General features: G+C 43.5%; 1 long non-coding RNA gene across 1 annotated transcript in view; it reads right to left on the bottom strand.

Annotated features, from left to right (window-relative positions):
- Positions 1-17905, bottom strand: part of LOC307203671 — a 119397-nt gene that overhangs the window by 81284 nt on the left and 20208 nt on the right. The gene's annotated exons all lie outside the window — the stretch shown is intronic.

Here is a 17905-nt window from a genome sequence, read left to right as displayed (position 1 = left end):
CAACACTGGCTTCCAGGCCCATTTCAAGGCTCTTTCCAAGTATTGACGCTGTCCTTCACAGCAGGGCTGGGCCCCCGGGTGTTGCTAGACCATACCTCCATCATCTCTGACCATCAGCCAAGCTGGTTGGGGCCGATACCTCACTCCTTTTTCACAGCTTGGTGCCTGAAGAATTGCCTCTCTCCACATGAGTCCACAGAGATCACCTTCTCTGAGATGTTTCTTCAGGTGCCCCAGACTGGTGACTGGCAGGCAGAGATCTTGCCCTTTCAGTTATATAAGATGCCTTTTCAGTTATATAAGAGTTATATAAGATGCACCAAACACATAAGGTGTTTTGGTTCCTCTCAGCAACCTCAGAGTGCGTACCTACTCCTTAGGAATGTTGAAGGACCCTGCTGGACCAGGCTAATGGCCCACCTAGCCTAGCATCCTGTCCTCCTAGGGGCCAACCAGATGCCCTAGTCAGAAGTCCACAAGCAGGAGCCAAGCACAAGAGCCGTCTCCCCTAATGTGTCTTCCAGCAACTAATATTCAGAAGCACTGCTGCCTCCGACCATGGACAGCACCCACAATGAAACATTATGTGGCTTTTATCTGCAAAATCACCCCCTGGGGTCTGCATCCCTAGCCAGCCAAGGTCCATTTTCTCATTGCGTCTTTCTGGGAATGGGATGCTGAAGCAGCTATAAGCTCTGCCTGTCTCCATCAATCTACCAGATCAATACGGCCCAGAGCAGGCATCATTATATGTATGAAGAAACCTCCTTCCTTGCAACAGCCCTGGTTTGTTCTATTAGCAGCCCATTGATTCTGACATTTTGTTGGCTTCTTGTCAGACTCCGAGAGAAAAGCATTCTTTCCCCATTATTATAAATACAGGACCCGTCGTTATTTCGGCTCGGCCAAAGCTGTGTTGCAAAGCCCAGATGCGCTGTAGATTATTACTGACAGGTGCTCATTTGCAGGACAGCGCACAGCCTCCGAACTCCGACTGGGCCATTTGAGGCCTTTTGCTCTCCTCTCCAAAGACTTATCAAAGGAAGAGTTGGGAGATGTTGGAAGGAATCTGCCCTGAGCCCACAAAGTAACTTCTCAATAATTGCTTCTTCTTCTGCTGTTGCTGTTGCTGCTAAAAGCATCAGAGGGAGGAAAGGGGAGAGACTGAAGAAGGCAGCTATAAAAGATTCAAGAAACAATCTCCACCATGGTTTAATAGTTCACGTCAGGACAGAGAGAGCTACTCTGTTTTGCGGTTTTCAGCTAGAAATCCCAGACCTTGTGGTTGGTAGTATCACAGCTGGGGTTCAGGGAATGGAGTGAGGGGGGATTTCAAAAATGGCATGAGCCCATAGCCAGAAAAGCCATGGCAAGCGGGGGGGTGGGGTGATGCATATGTGTGGGTGTGGTGAGAAGAGGAGAGGAGAGGAGAGGGAAGGAAATCAATGGAGAGTCTAAATGTTGGCCACAGGCTTCCAGGGTCAAAGGCAGTTTTGTTTCACTTTGTTCTCTTCTTGTTTTTATTATGTATTTTGTGGTTTTATCTTGTGAACCACCCCAAGATCTTCAGATGAAGAGCAGTAAACGGCCTCGGTCCTGTATACCTGAAGGAGCATCTCCACCCCCATCGTTCAGCCCGGACACTGAGATCCAGCGCCGAGGGCCTTCTGGCGGTTCCCTCATTGCGAGAAGTGAGGCTACAGGGAACCAGACAGAGGGCCTTCTCGGTAGTGGCGCCCGCCTTGTGGAACGCCCTCCCATCAGATGTCAAAGAGATAAAGAATTACCTGACATTCAGAAGACATCTTAAGGCAGCCCTGTTCAGGGAAGTTTTTAATATGTAATGCTGTACTGTTTTTAACACTGATTGGGAGCCGCCCAGAGTGGCTGGGGAAACTCAGCCAGATGGGCGGGGTATAAATAATAAATTATTATTATTATTATTATTATTATTATTATTATTATTATTATAGTAGTATACAAATTTTAACAACAACAACAAGCCAGACAATGCCATTCTATATATTTTTTATTTTCAATAAGTGTCTCATGCCGGGGATAGGGAACCTGTGAGGCCTCCCAAATGATCTTATGCTTGAGGTAAAGAAGGAGAGGGGGAGGGGAAAGGCACGGAGAGTGTGGCACCGTATCATAGAAAACATATCAAAGTTGTTTACAGCAATAAAAACATACAGTAAAAAAACAGTAAAAAACAGAACATCAATTAACCGTTAACACGGATGAATATCCAAGGGCAGAGAGTTCCACTGGACTGGGCCAATGATGATCTGAAAGGCTCAGTTTCTCATTGCTGTCAGGTGAGCCTCGCCAACGCAGGGGACAACCCGTGACGCTCCTGCAGATGATCTCAGTGAATGGGCTGGTACATAAGGGTTCAGGCGATCCCTGAGGAACCCAGGACTTAAATTTTTCAGGGCTTTATAAATTACTACAAGAACTCTGAACCTGGCTCAGTAGGAAGTATTTGGTGGCAGCTAGGCTGTGTCTGTGTAGTTTTTGTACAGCTGCTTGAAAAATGGGGGCGTTTTATCCAATATGCCTGAAATCTGCCAGAACTAATGGCTTGCTAACAGGATGTTTGTAGATTTCATGCCATGTGCATTGTAAAACAACAAAGTTAGAGGCAGCAGAAGGCTGGCTGAGTCTCCCACTGAAACAAGTGGGGGAAATGGGGGGAAATAAATGAACCAAAAATGAGTGGGAAATAAACTTCAAAATTAATGAGAAAATCTCCACACACACACACACACACACACACCGCTTTTTGCACACGCATACCAACCCCCAGTTTCAAATACCAGTCAATTCTGACAATATCTCCAGGACCCCACACAGAATGAGGAAGAAAGGAGTCCAATATTCTGTGGTTTCTTTGGACTACACATCCTGAAATATTCAATCCTGGAGGATAATAGCTTGAAGAAAATGTCCCAGGAGCACAAGATCAGCTGCCAGATTCACTGTTAGTCGACTGCCGTGTGCACAGGGAGGTGAGCCAAGTGCTTAAGACAGAAACTGATGGGAGGGGGATATTTTAAAAATTTGGATGAAACGATCACAGGCAGCCAATCCACTGGAAACTGGCAAGTTCTTGCTCAGACTGATCCAACACTCTCTTTTAAAATGTTTCTCAATGTATGGAAAATGCTTGATTTGGGTAAACATTTAAAGCCTGGTTCTTCTGCCCCCACCCTCCAAGGAAAACGTTGGAGACAGCTGCTTAGAATCAGGCTCTTGGCTTTAAGAAATAGGAGAAAGGGCAACAGCGAACTCAAGATTGATTTGTGCTGAAATTGGACTTGCAAGCACGGCATGTGCAGCCCAAGCCGTCTTGCACTTGGACTGACTTCGAGGGCCATAATGCTGCTTGAACCAAGGAGCGGGGTTCTGCACAGTTTTCTTCCGGTGAGGCTGCTGTCAGCAGGAAAAGGAACAAAGCCAATCTTGACCGTTCCCTCTGTCCTCATGCCCTGTCATCTAAATCTGGAGGGCACCAGACTTGGGAACAACTGCTATAGTTCACCAAGTCTTCGCTATGTTCTTTGTTTAAATTGTGTTAATTTTGCTGCCTATGCATCTAAAACAGTGGTTCCCTAAGTGGATGGTAGCACCCCCAAGTGGGGACGGGGACGGGCAGTGGGATTCCCTAGCTAGGGGGTTGTTAAGAGGTGATGGGGTGGCAGGCAAGAACTGGAGGTATAAATGACTCTCAGACTTTGACAAGCTGCTATCACTAAATAAACTTCATCAGTTTTGTTAAATTGACTAAACTAAATAGTTTTAACTGGATTTTCAATAAATGTGCAATTAACTGTTACTGTTTTGAATGTTATTATTCAGAAACTGCTGTTTCTGAATAATGCTTATTACAGGGTATGGTAGGGGACACTGGGGATCGTGGAACCAAAATGGCTGTGGCCTGAAAAAGATTGGGAACTACTGGTTGTATTGCAACCCCATTGAGAGCATAGCTGTCAACGTTTTCCTTTTTTTAAGGCAAATTCCCTTATTCTGAATAGGATTCCTCGCAAGAAAAGGGAAAAGTTGACAGCTATGATTGAGAGCTCTGGTAGAAATAGCCAGGATATTTTGATTTTTGAAAAGTAACTAATAGAACCTCACTTTCCCAAAAGATCCTCTGACAAACCACTTCTTCTCAGCAAGCACAATGCAAGAGGCCCCGGCAAAATGGGACCTAAATAACGCTCAGTATTTCTGCAGAGAGCTTTTGTAGTGCTCAAAGCACGTCTTCACAAAACGTAGTCTTACGATCTCACAGTTTTGATGATGCAGAACTGGTAAAAGAATCAGATGAACAAAGGAGCAAAAGTTTACGAGATAACACAGCAAGGCACTTGGTTCAATTTATAACAGTTTCCCAGCCGTCAGAAAACCAGACGCTTAGGCAAGCAAGCCCTCCGTCAAAATATTTGCTAATGTAACAACCATGCATAAAAATATCGTTTCTTTGCAAACCCATCTTAGAGATGTGAAATTTTATGAATGGTTCAGTAAAGCTGGATGAGAAAACAAATAAATGGACTGAGAAGAGGCTGGAACGTGTAATGATGCTACTGAGAGGAAGAGAATGAAAGAACACTATCGAACCACCAAGAATCAAAGCACAGAGAGAAAGGTCAGCAGAACATCATGACCTTTAATACAGTCTACTCCTCCCCTGCCCAATTCCGGCGTGTGCATTTTATTTTAGCTGAGCTGAATGCACAAAAGGGTGCGACTATAAGCATTACACACACACACACACACACACACACACACACAGGCTTTGTACCTGTGGCTGATTTTGAGACAAGAGGACAAGGAGGCCACTCTCTGGCCTGATCTTTGCAATCATATCGCCAGCTTGCTGCAGCATCCGGATTTGCTCAGCTCATTGTATTTTACAGGCTGCTTTTGAGCATCATGTTTACCCTGCAGGAAAGCAGCAGTGAGTCACCCCGTGATATTCTAGTGGCATTATCCATTCATTCAGCAAGATATTTGGGGATGATGAACCAGAGGAGGTGTGCTGGGGTGCTAAAGACAGAGAGAGAAGGAGAGAGATGGGTAACCTGTGGCTTTGAAGTTCTTCTTTGAACTTGCATTCCAATCAACTCCATCCAGAATTCTTAATAGTCTGGGATGATGGGAGTTACAGTTCAGAAAATCTGAATGGATATGGGTTTCCCCATCTTTGGAAGAGGAATTTTTGAAGTTTGATGCCCAATTATTCATAAACCAAGCTTCTCCCAATGGGCCAAGCACTCTTTTAGGTGAGGCTGGTGCCAAAGGATCCTCTCTCTCTCTCTCTCTCTCTCTCTCCTCTCCTCTCCTCTCCTCTCCTCTCGTTTTTAATGCTGCACTTAGTTGTTCCTCGTCTCTCTCATACCACTCTCCCCTACAATTATGACACTTTATTCCAAGTCCATGGGAAAGAAAGAGAGAATCTATCCCTTCAAAGATATTTCATCAGCTCCTGGTGCCTAAGGCAGCAGCTGTGCTGATTAAAACACTTCCTGACACTGCAAAGGTGGAGAGGAGAGGCACAGTGATGGGTTTGCATGGTTGCCTTCATCATCCAAATATTGTACTCCATGCTCCCTCCATTGGCCCGATTCAGAACAAGGCAGCTCCTGGCATTTGTACCCCTATTACAATGGCAGTGAACATATTTGCAATTGACTTTTAAAAATTATTCCACGTTGCTTTTCCAATTGCCAGGAAAAGACAGCAAGGGTGGTACTTAACACCTGCCAAACGAGCGAAAATGTTTAAAAGAGAAAAAGGCAAATGGTGGAAATGCAATGAAGTAGAGGGATCTTTTTTCCACATGTGGTGGTTCTGTAAAGTAATCAGGGAATTATGGGAAGTAATTTGCAATCTCTCTCTCTCTCTCTCTCACACACACACACACACACACACCTTCCCAATAAAGCCTGAGACATTCCTCTTGGGAATGGTAACAGAAGTCCCTAAAAAAAAAGAATTTATTATTCTATGCCACCACTGCAGCTATAATCTTTTTATTTATTTATTTATATTTATATTTCCAAAGCAAAATTACAACAAAAATTACAGACATTGAATCCGAAATAAAACAGTACAAACAAGAAAAAAAGAACACAAAAGAAAAAAGAACAAAACAAAAACAAAAAAACAAAAACACACATCTACAAATAAAACCATATCATCATTCTAATCTAGTCATTACATACATATACACATATTGACTTCCTTCCTTTGTTCTAAGACCGCGAAATTTTTACTCTACGTTGTTGTGTCTAATGTAGATTACTTCTAACTTTATACTTTTTACACAATTTTTCTCTTTCTTTAACCCTGCAAAGCATCATTCATTACATACCAATATGCTTACTCCAGAACAATGTTTTTTCATATATTCTTTAGCACATCCCCATTCTTTTAATAATTTTTGGTCCGACTGTCCCCTTATGAATGCTGTGAGTCTTGCCAGATTTATATACAGTGGTACCTCTGGTTACGTACTTAATTCGTTCCGGAGGTCCGTTTTTAACCTGAAACTGTTCTTAACCTGAAGCACCACTTTAGCTAATGGGACCTCCTGCTACTGCCGCGCCGCTGGAGCACGATTTCTGTTCTCATCCTGAAGCAAAGTTCTTAACCCGAGGTACTATTTCTGGGTTAGCAGAGTCTGTAACGTGAAGCGTATGTAACCTGAAGCGTATGTAACCTGAGGTACCACTGTATTCAATTTTATTTGCCATTCTTTCATTGATGGAATTTTTCTCCCTTTCCAATTTTTTGCTATGAGCATCCTGGCAGCTGTTGTCGCATAAAGGAATACTTTCCTTTGATTGTCAGGAATATGGTTTGTGATTATACCTAAAAGGAATGCCTCCAGTTTTTTACTAAAAGATATTTTAAACATCTTTTTGATTTCTTCATATATTTCATTCCAAAATTGTTTGATAGGTCAGCATTCCCACCACATGTGAAATATTGTTCCTATTTCTTTCTTGCATCTCCAACAGGTATTTGATTTTAATTTGTAAATTTTAGCCAATTTTACCAGAGTTAAGTACCACTGGTACACCATTTCCATCAAATTTTCTCTGATTGTGTAACATGCTGTAAATTTAATATCACTTTTCCATAATTTCTCCCATTGGTCCAGCCGATTTGCATAACCTATATCGCATGCCCATTTAGTCATAACTTATTTTACTTCTTCATCCTTTAACTCCCATTCTAATAATAAATTATACATTTTGGAAATACTCTTTTTCGAGTTTTGTAATAATACTTTTTGTAGTTTTGATTCTTCTTTTTCAAATCCTATTGCTTTGTCCTGATTAAATATTTGGGCAATTTGATGATATTGTAACCATTTGGTGCAGTATTGGGTCACCTCTTCATATAGTCTTAATTTTAATTGGCCCTGTTCCTCCTTTAGGAGCTGCTGTTATGTCACCAATCTTCCTGTCATGTTTTTCTTTTTGACTGATATTACTTCTAACGGTGAAACCCACCATGGGGTTTTCGGTTCTAACAACCTTCTATGTCTCACCCAGACCTTATATAACGAATTTCTAATTACATGACTTAGAAATTCTTTATGCACCGCCACTTTGTTGTAAATTAGATAGGCATGCCAGCTGTATCTGTTCTTCCACCCCTCTAAGTCTAAAATGTCATTATTATCTAATGTAATCCATTCTCTGATCCAACTAAAACATGCCGCATCATAGTATATTCTCAGGTCTGGGAGTCCAAAGCCACCCTGTTCTTTCATGTCTGTTAATAATTTATGTTTGATCCATGGCTTTTTGCCTTGCCATATAAATTTTGTTAGGTCCATTTTCCATTTTTAAAAACATTCATCTTTACCTATTATGGGGATCATTTGGAAAAGGAACAGGAATTTTGGTAAGATATTCATTTTAATAGCCGAAATTCTAACCCAGAGTGCTAAATTCAATCTTGTCCAAATTCCTATTTCTCTGAAGCTAGAATCTTATTGGCACAAAAGTGGAGAACAAGTACCCACTAAGGAAGAGTGGCAGTTTAAAATGCTTGAATATGCTGAATTGGCAGGCATGACAAATAGGATAAGAGATAAGGATGTTAAAGAATATAAGGAGGATTGGGTAATGTTTGTTGAATATTTAAAGAACCAGTATAAACAAGTAAATAACCCAGCAGGTCTTGAGTAAATTCAGCAGAATAGGAGCTAATAGAAATTAATAGAGGAAGAAATTTGAAGATTAACAATTTGGGATACGCAATTTAGTAGAAAATTTAAAAAAAAAAACAGGAAAAGGGTGGAAGGGGAGTCACTAGGTATTTAGTTGTATGTTGTGATTGGTATGAAAGGGGGGAGGGGATGTGGGATGCACATCTGTATTAAAAATGTAAATAAAAATTATATATAGTGGTACCTTGGTACTCAAACACTGTGGTTCCCAAACACCAAAAACCCAGAAGTAACTGTTTTGGTTTTTGAATGTTTTTTGGAAGCCGAACGTCCAATGTGGTTGTCGCCTATTGTTTCTGGGATGCCTGCACCAATCAGAAGCTGTGCCTTGCTTTTCAAACATTTCAGAAGTCAAATGGACTTCCAGAACGGATTAAGTCTGGCGCTTTTGTTTTCGCTATTTATTCTGTTTTTCAGGCCTTTTCGGTTAATTTGTTTTTGTGGCTGTGTGGAACCCAGTCCAGCTACTGATTGATTTGATTGTGTGACTGCGGAAGTGGATAAAAGCGCCACCCCCATCCAAACAATGATTATCATCAGTGCATGTAAGAAATTTTTTATTTTTATCATCTACGATACTGTCTTATTTTATAGTACAATACATTGATTATTGCTTTCATTTTACGGATCAATGGTCTCGTTAGTAAAATTCATGTTAAATTGCTGTTTTATTAGGAGTTGTTTTTAAAAGTCTGGAACTGATTAATCAGTTTTGCATTACTTTCTATGGGAAAGTGTCCCTTGGTTTTGGAACGAATTTCCGACGGATTAAGTTTGAGAACTAAGGTACCACCGTATATATTTTTCAAAAAGAGAGCAAGGATCCTTTCCTTGGCCTTCACAAGAACATACAAGTGTAAGATTTACTAGATCCTTGTGCTGATCCCTAGCACTACATTAGCTGGAAGCCAGGCTCCAGATTTGGCCTAACCAACACAAAAGAAGAGTACAGCCATCACTTATTGTGGATCTTCCTCTGTGCATGTACTAGATCCTCATGGGATCTACTACTGTAGCTATTGTGGTCTGCTGAGACTCATTTATTTTAGACTTCTCAAACTGCAGCAGCAAAATATGAGCCATATAAGCAAAATATCTACTGCCTATTCTCATGCCTAGATTTGTTGTAATGACATGGAGTTTTGTGGGCTAGAGCCTAATGAAGTGGACCCTGGGTCCATAAAAGAATCTTCTGCAATAAATCTCTTTGTCTTTAAGGTGCCATGAGATTCTTTCTCATTTTTATTGTACCTTAAGGAACATCTGGAGCAGATAAAAGGTTGGATTTCCCCCCAGTCCTGAACTAAATAGGACTAAACAGATAGACACTTACACATGTTTAATTATGCATTGGTCTCTGAGAAACCGAAATATAAAAGGTTGTGTATTCAAGGTTGTATAACAGTCGGTAGGATGGACATGTTTTTAAGCTTTATACAAACACAACCACCCACCTATCCCTTTTGATTGTTGACCATCACCTAGTGATGATAAAAACCCAAAGGGCTGCATCCAACCAAGTTCTACACAGAGTAAATCTACTGAAATCAACAGGCTTAAGATAGTTCTCTCCATTAATTTCAATAACCAATAACCTTGGAGACAACCCATTAAATATGTTTTCAATCAAAGTTCTCCAATGCGCTGAGCCTGCTCTATCCTTTGCCAACAGCCGCAGTCAGCAGTTCCATCTAGCTTGGCTTAGAACGGTTTTTCAAAAGTGGGCTGGCAGCTCCTGATTGTTCTGATCTTCCTTGTTCAGTTATTTAGAGGGACACTCAGCCAGCACTTAAAGCCACTGTTTAGAGTTGTCCACATCTTGTTTAAATTCATCAGACAACTCAGCAAGTGTGAAAGAACACTTGATGCGGCAAAGCAGAGCCCAGGGGCTCAGGGATCCTAGTTGCTGTCTGCAGATGGAGGGTGTCAAGCTGATGATAAAAATATGTCAGCATTGCTTGGCTGGGTAGGAAGTTACAGGAACCATTGTCTTACAATTTTGCTGTGGAGGACATGAGCACTAGGATAATGGATTCAACTGTCAGGATAAACATTTGCAGGAAGGGACCGAAGCCAGTTTGGTATTCTGAAGAGGCAGGGACCCTGTGAGGACTACAACTGTCATCACTCCTGACCATTGGCCAGGTTATCTGGGGGCTGATGGGACCTGCAGTCCAATAACATCTGGAGAGACACAGGTCTCCTAGTTCTGGAGCAGAATGTTGGATCAAATCCTAGTGTATCTCACTGGGTGGTCTTGGACTGGTTCTGATTCAGGGTTGGGGAGCCTGTGGGCCTCCAGACATTGTTGGACTCCCAACTCCCAGGAGCCCTGGCCAGCATTGCCAATGGTCAAGGAGGATGAGAGTTGCTGGCCACCAACATCTGGAGGGCCACAAGTTCGCCAACAGTGGAGGTAGAGCATGGCTGTTAGTAGCCACTGATATCCTCCTCTGTGAATTTGTCTAATCCTCTCTTGAAGCCATCCAAGTCAGCTGCTAATCACTACGTCTTGTGGGAGTGCATTCCATAGTTCAACTATGCGCTGTGGATGACATACGACACGGCCTTGTCCTGAGTCAGAAGCATGCCAGGCCACATAGCAAGCCTCTCTGGATTGTGAAGCATCTTTCAAAATTACTTTGTGAAATGGCAAGGAAGGAGGGAGGGAAGGAGCTGCTGTTCAAATGGGGAAAGTGGAAAAAAAAATCCTGTGAAACATGCCTAAGCCCTCGGGTGTGTCTAAAAAGCTCTTTGGATCTTAGCCTAATGCTAAAGAAAGTTCCTGCAGTAGCTCCAATCTTGTACTGCAGGGCTTTTGTGAAAAGGATGCAGCCCCAAAGAGACAAGTGTGGGGGGGGAGGGAGTCTCTGTTCTACACGTTTTGACTTTTCCTTTGAAGGGAGGAGAGGGGAAAAGGACGTCTCTCTCTGAGGGAGCATGAGAGCAGCTGCCCACACCATTTTGAGTTTCTTTTCCTGCTGTTTTAGATGTGGCAGACATTTTGTGTGATCCTCCCACATCCCCCCCCCCGACTGCCATTTTGTGACTGAAGACCACAGCACTTCCTCAAAACTACAAATGTGTCCACTGGCCCCAAAGGTTTGGATACCCCATCACTTCATGTGCACAGAATCACACAGGGGATTGATGTGAGCTGGGAACTCTGGCACAGAGGGTGTTAGGCATGTTGAAGTAAGAGTAGCAAAATCTCAGCTAAGAAACTCAAATTGTATATATGACTGATACCCTTCTTTGGAAATTAAGTCCATGTCCAAACTTTAACATTCAAAACTTTACTTGCAGAAACATATAGAGGAATTACAACATATTTATGGCCACATGCTACTCCAAGTCTTACAGTCTCTTCTTCTAACTTCCAAACAACTGTATTTTCCTCTCTTTCCAGAGCTCAGCCCTCAGCCTTCTGTATCTCAATTAGGCCATGCCTTGCAGCTCCTATGAGAGATTTCCACTTTTACCTTCTCCTGCAATTTTGCTGTCTTTCTTTCAAGCAGAGAAGAAACACTCCAACACTCTATTCAACTTAGCAGTATTCACAGTGGATCTTAAAACACAGTCATCTTGCTTCACATAAAATGAAGTCTCTCCTTCACTAGATATCTCCCCTGTGACCAATGTTAGCCAATCACATGAGAACTACTAGAGAACTCCCTAGAATTCAGTTACCAACTAATCAAATGTAAACACATAGTGATGCATACAAGCATTTACAATTTCAGTGACTTAACATGGCAGGCACAACGTTCCTCTGTGTCGGCAAGTAAGTAGTTGATGGTGCGGGGAGGGGGGCAAATTTTTGGCTGCTCTGAACAAAATACATTAGAGGCCTGGTCTGCTTTTCTGTGGCAGCACCCTCTCTTCAATGTGGAAACAGAAAGTGTGACCACAGCGAACAAGGAGCTCATCAGAATGAAAGCAATCCGGGAGTATAAATCATTTGCCCAGTGCAAATAACTGTCCTCAGGTGTTTACACAGCCAGATCACTGGGGCTGTTCATTCATGAATACATGAATGGCTGTGTAAGCTATCTGGGAGGCAGGGCAGTGTGGCTGAGAGGAGGCCAGGCCAATGTTGGGTTCAAGCAGGGCTTTCTTTTTCTAGAAAAAGAGGTGCCAGAACTTGCTGAGCTTTTTTTAGGGAGAGGACTTCTCTTCTTCGTCCACTTTCCCCAGCACCGTGGAAAGAGGTTCCTGTGAGTTCCAGCTTAGAAAAAGCCCTGGGTTCAAGACTGACTCCTTTTTTTCATGCGGAGGAAAGTTCTGGTTTTCAAAAGAAACCAGCACCAGACATTTCCAGTGGTTAGTTCCCAATCCCAATATTCAGCTCTTACTTACAGTCAAAGGGTTAATAGTAATGCCCTCAAAAGGTGAGCATCTGGCTGCTGTTTCAGGGTGCCAGGTTGGTATAGAGCATACAGTATATGGCGGGGTGGGGAACCTCTAGCACCAGGCCAAGCCATGCCCACCTGCCAATCACTTGGCATTGTATATGACACCATGCTTGGGCAGGTAAAAGGAGCTTCTGAAGCACCAATAGGTCACCTGATGGTTAGAACTTCAAAGTGCAGCACAGGGGGCCCCAGGGCTGCACTTTGAAGCCCCAACCATCAACTTTCCATGCAGAATGCCCCGGGTTTAATATATGGCATGGCATGCCCAGTGAAAAGGTTCTCATGGAACAGGGCTTGGAAAGATGACACCTGAATTTCTGGAGAGTTGTCATCGTGATTGACAGGTGGACCAATGCTCTAAACTCACTATAGAGCAGTTTCACATGCCATTCATCTGGAGAAGACCTTGGTGCAGATTAATTTCCACCCAGGTTTTTAAAATCATAATTCCAACGGTATGTTGGTAAATCATGAAGCTCAGGAACTCATCATGACAGCTCATCCATGTCCCCAAGGAGAGTCCAAAGATACAGGCAGCTGTGTTGATCCATTATATATTAATACCAAAAACCAGAAGTACATAGCATAAGGCCCATTTTATTATTATTAACTGTCAAGTATAGGAACCAGACCATTGATCCATCTAGTTCAGTATGATGACTATCAGCAGCTCTCCAGGGTTTCAGGCAGAGAACGTTCCCAGCCCCATCTGGAGATATCTGTAGGAAACCCCTATTCCTATCCCAGAGTTACAATTCCCAGAGTGCTTTAAAAATCACTCTGTCTTTAGGCTGAAAATTGTAGCTCTGAGGGGGAACAGGGGTGTCTCCTACCAACTCTCAGCACCTGTGACCAATTACACCTCCCATAATTCTTTGGGGGAAGCCGCAACTGTTTGAAGTGGCATCATAGTGCTTTAAATGTCTGGTGTGAATGTCTCTATCACTGAGATCCAATTTGCACAGTGAGCACAAGGGGTATTGCATTCCCATTTACACATCGCTTCCCCCACCCGCCTGTGGCATTTGATACAAACTGTTGAAGACAGCAACTGTGATCCAACAAATAATGTACTAGGCTTGGACCCAGGAGTCTGGATTTACAATCCTGCTCCATCCAATAACCCATTGGATGGCTTTGGGCAAACCATTATCTCCTGGTTCCTTCACAACCCTCTTCCATGCCCTCTGGTAAGACGAGACCACTAATGCCTCTCTTCACGACGCTTTGGGGATTTTAACGCTCTTTTGAGCACTAAAAATAAAATAGAAAATATTAATAATAAATAAGTGAAATGACAGCTACATTTGGTCTTCTTTTTCCTGGGAAGGAGGGGTTTTAAGAAAGCATACTTAATGCATCGTCAAAACACATTAAGGCCAGAACCATGTAAGGCCAGGAGTCTAGTATCCAACTTCCCAAACTAACTGAACCCCACAATATTGTGGTTTTGTTTTACAACGCTTTTAAATGGGTGACAAGAATGAGAGCTTGGTTTTAAAAATGTGGGAGCACTCTGGGCATGCTTCAAACTACCCCCATAGGCAGCGGCCAGAAGGGAGTTGTGATACAGAGGAGGAGGAGCATGGAGCATCATAGCCTTGCTGTATTTTCCAGCACAGCAGCAGTGATGCCATCTGCTGGAGTGCCAGGACCATTGATGGATCCTACTTGCTCTGGCAATGGAAAGCAGGGATAATGAGTCTTTCAAGTTTGCTTAGAACAGAACTTGAAAGATTCATTATCCCTGCCTGTGAGAGATTAGCACAGAAGAAGTCAGAGAATTGAGAAAATATCCAAGCCCTACTTTTATTTGACGGAGTTCCTACTTCAAATAGCAGTTCAAGTTCTTTACAAGATGTTTTGCAGTTCTGGTTAAAAGATCAAGGTTGTGTTTCAGCTGATGGAAGGTATCTCACTTAAGTTTTACAGAAGGAACCTGGGCAATCAAAAGGGAGCACCGCTGAGTTCAAGGGAGCTCATTGCCAGGGAACAATGAATAGGATTGCAGCCATACTGGTCCCAATAGCCTATGTGTTATCCTATGTGCTGCTTCTCTTTGGTATGTGTGTAATGGTTTGACACAGCTCCTTGGTTGCTCTCCTTGAGGGTGTGGCAAAGGCTCTCAGGTTAAGCTCCTGTGCTTCAGAATCTACCTCTTCACCACTGGAGGGGAGCCAAGAGCTATGCCCAGGAGCTAGAGCTAATCTATGCTCCTGCATAGTTATCTCAATTTTGTTTAATTCATGTTTGCATTGGGAAGAAAAAGCAGATTAAGAAATGAAGCGTGCGTGCGCGCGCACACACACACAATCTTCAGGGGAAGCCAGAACATGCACTGCTCCAGCAAAACCAGCCTGGGTTACAGCAAAGTCTGCTCCTTGCTGGGAGGCTCAGTCAGTGACCTTAAACCAGCCTGCAGCTTAAACTCATCCACCTGGAATGTGTCAAAGTGCTGGGTCAACCGTTTCCCCCCTCAAATAAGGCCTTTGAGAAACAATTCCAGTTTGCACCTACAGTGGTACCTCAGGTTACATATGCTTCAGGTTACAAACTCCGCTAACCCAGAAATAGTGCTTCAGGTTAAGAACTTTGCTTCAGGATGAGAACAGAAATCGTGCTCTGGAGGCGTGGCGGCAGCAGGAGGCTCCATTAGCTAAAGTGGTGCTTCAGGTTAAGAACAGTTTCAGGTTAAGAACGGACCTCCGGAACGAATTAAATATTTAACCCGAGGTACCACTGTACCAGTATATTGTGCACAGGAACAAAGGAACCTAAGAACATAAGATCAGGCCAACAGTCTGTCCAGTCCAACCTCCTGTTCTCACAGTGGCCAACCAGATGCCTATGGGAAACATGCAAGCAGGATTCAAGCACAAGAGCATCTCTCCCCTCCTGTGCTGTAAAGTGGAGGTCAGAGGCAGAAGCGTAGCAACGAAAACTAGACAGGCATCCAAGACAGCAACCAGCAAAAGAGAGCAGGTGTGTAGGGAGGACTCTTGCAGCGGAGACAGGTTACTCTGGCTGAAGGAGAAGCTCTGATGAGGCCTGGGCAACCAGGATGGGCCCGTGCCAACATGCAGGCAGGGCGATGCAGGAAGGTGCTTTCTGTTGAGCTCTGTACTGTCTGCGCTGAATGGCAGCAGCTCCTCAGGGGTCTTCCCCAGCCCTGCCTGGAGAGCCAGGGACTGAACCTGGGGCCTCCTGCATGCAAAGCAGGTGCTGTGCCCTCTGAGCTATGGCCTTGCTAGATGCAGCCCTCAGGCCACAAAGCTGAGTCTCGCAGGTTTCCTATAGAAACCAAGCTGGTGGCACAGGACCTAAGGAGCTGGAGCCTGCTTGCTGAGAGCCCCGGTTTGAAACATCTTCCCATTGGTGGAAGCATCCACAACTCAGGCTGGCAGCTGCCCTCAGAGAGCAAGACCTCAGGGAAGCATGTGCTGTCGTTGTGCGATCGATCGATCAGTCGATAGATGATAGATATTTGCATCAGACACTAGTCAGTGCATTTTGTGTACAAAAGTACCAGCAAATAGTAAACAACTAAACAGATAAAATTGCCAAACTAAGTTAAAATATATACAATTTAAAACACAAAGACCACTGTGTGCTATATATGTATGAGCTTTGGGTGGTGTATGTGTGTGTGGTATGCCTATTATTTGTCAGATGCCTTGAGAATCATTTCATTAAAAGAAGGAATATAAACCTCCAAAGTTGTGTGTGTAAACTGGCCCTCTGACCAACAAATACTTGCTTACCCCATGGTAATTTATTTTGCTATAGAGCTTGATTTATCTGAGGAGAAATGGTTTTGTTGTACCCCAGTGAGCTCAGGACAGAGGCTATTTCCTCTCACTGCATAAGAAAAGGAAAGTGGAAATAAAACAGTGTTTTATTACAAGAGCACCAAAGCAACTGGGGGGAGAGAGCCTCAGTGGGCACGTAGACATTTATTGGAGCAAATGGAGGCAATTGAGTTGAGAAACAGCAGCATTCTTAGGTGCATTAAGTCAAATGATGTGGTATAAAGGAGAAAATATTTAAAAATAATGGTAGTTATTTTGTCAGTTTATGATTCTTTTAAACCCTTCCTATTTAGGCAACATGAATGCACAAGGATATGATCTGCAAGTTAAAGCCTAGAGCGGCCAAAAAAGGAAGAGGAAATGTGTCACCAAAAAGATGATACAGATTTGCATAATGTTTGCAGTTGCTAATTTAAAGGTACGGATGCCACTTTGGAGAGAATTACTGACTTAAATAGACATGCAATACATTTTACCATGGGTGGGAAGATGATGGCCAGCTGGCCTGTGTGCATGCGCAGCCTGCCATCCAGGGGCCGGACAACTTGAAGCCCTGCCCCTGCCCTGCCCTCCTCCCTTATTTTTTTAAAAACCAAGAAATCTTTAATAAAAATATTAAGAAGGAGGAGGAGGAGTAAAAGGAAAAGGTGTTGCAATGGAGGAGGGCAGGGGAAAGAAAACTCCTGGCACTCATTCTTTCTTGCTACAGAACTAAAACATTTCTCCGCTTTTCTCCTTTTTCTCTAGGGTGGTGTGTTAAGCGGTCACCCTAAACAGAAACAGGTCCCCTGCCCTTAGAAGAAATGGACTGATCGGAACCAGTCTATGACATCAGCTCAGAATCCCAACCTCACTTGGCAGTTGAGACCCAGCCTTGGCTCAACAGCTCTTGGGTGGCTTAGCTGCAACAGAATCGGAAAAACTGGTGCCTAAATTTATTTTAAAAATCACGACATATTGGACAGTGAGAAAGCGGGAGTGACAATCAGCAAAGTCTGAAGATCAGTGGGTGCGAAAATGGTGAGAAGACCAACAGGCAGCCCCCCAGAAGAGGAAGGCGAAAGCAAGGAGACCCCGAGACCATGTTGTACAGATCTACTAAGTCCTGAATGGCTGCAGGAAAAGGAAGAAGAAGAGGGGTCTCTCTACAAGAGCAGCCTGGCATCATCCCGGAAGATAATAGCAGCAAAGGGCTGCCCCACAATAATTCACCTGCAGATGCTGTGGAGGGGCTGTGGCTCCCGTCTGGTGACAACAAAGAAAAACACCTGGAGCCCAGAGTGAATGAGGCCAGTGTGAAAAAGAATATTAAGAAGACCCCCTCATGCCTTGGCCTCCGTTCCCTGGTCTCTAGGGACCAGAAGGTCTTCAAAAAAGCACCACTACCTGAACCTAGCACCAGCAGGAGCAGGGCGCAATCAAAG

This window comes from Podarcis cretensis, assembly GCF_951804945.1.
Source record: "Podarcis cretensis genome assembly, chromosome: 15".
NCBI classification, from domain to species: Eukaryota; Metazoa; Chordata; class Lepidosauria; order Squamata; family Lacertidae; genus Podarcis; species Podarcis cretensis.
Note: the sequence above shows the minus strand (reverse complement) of the source record. Positions and strands in the feature narration are given on the sequence as shown.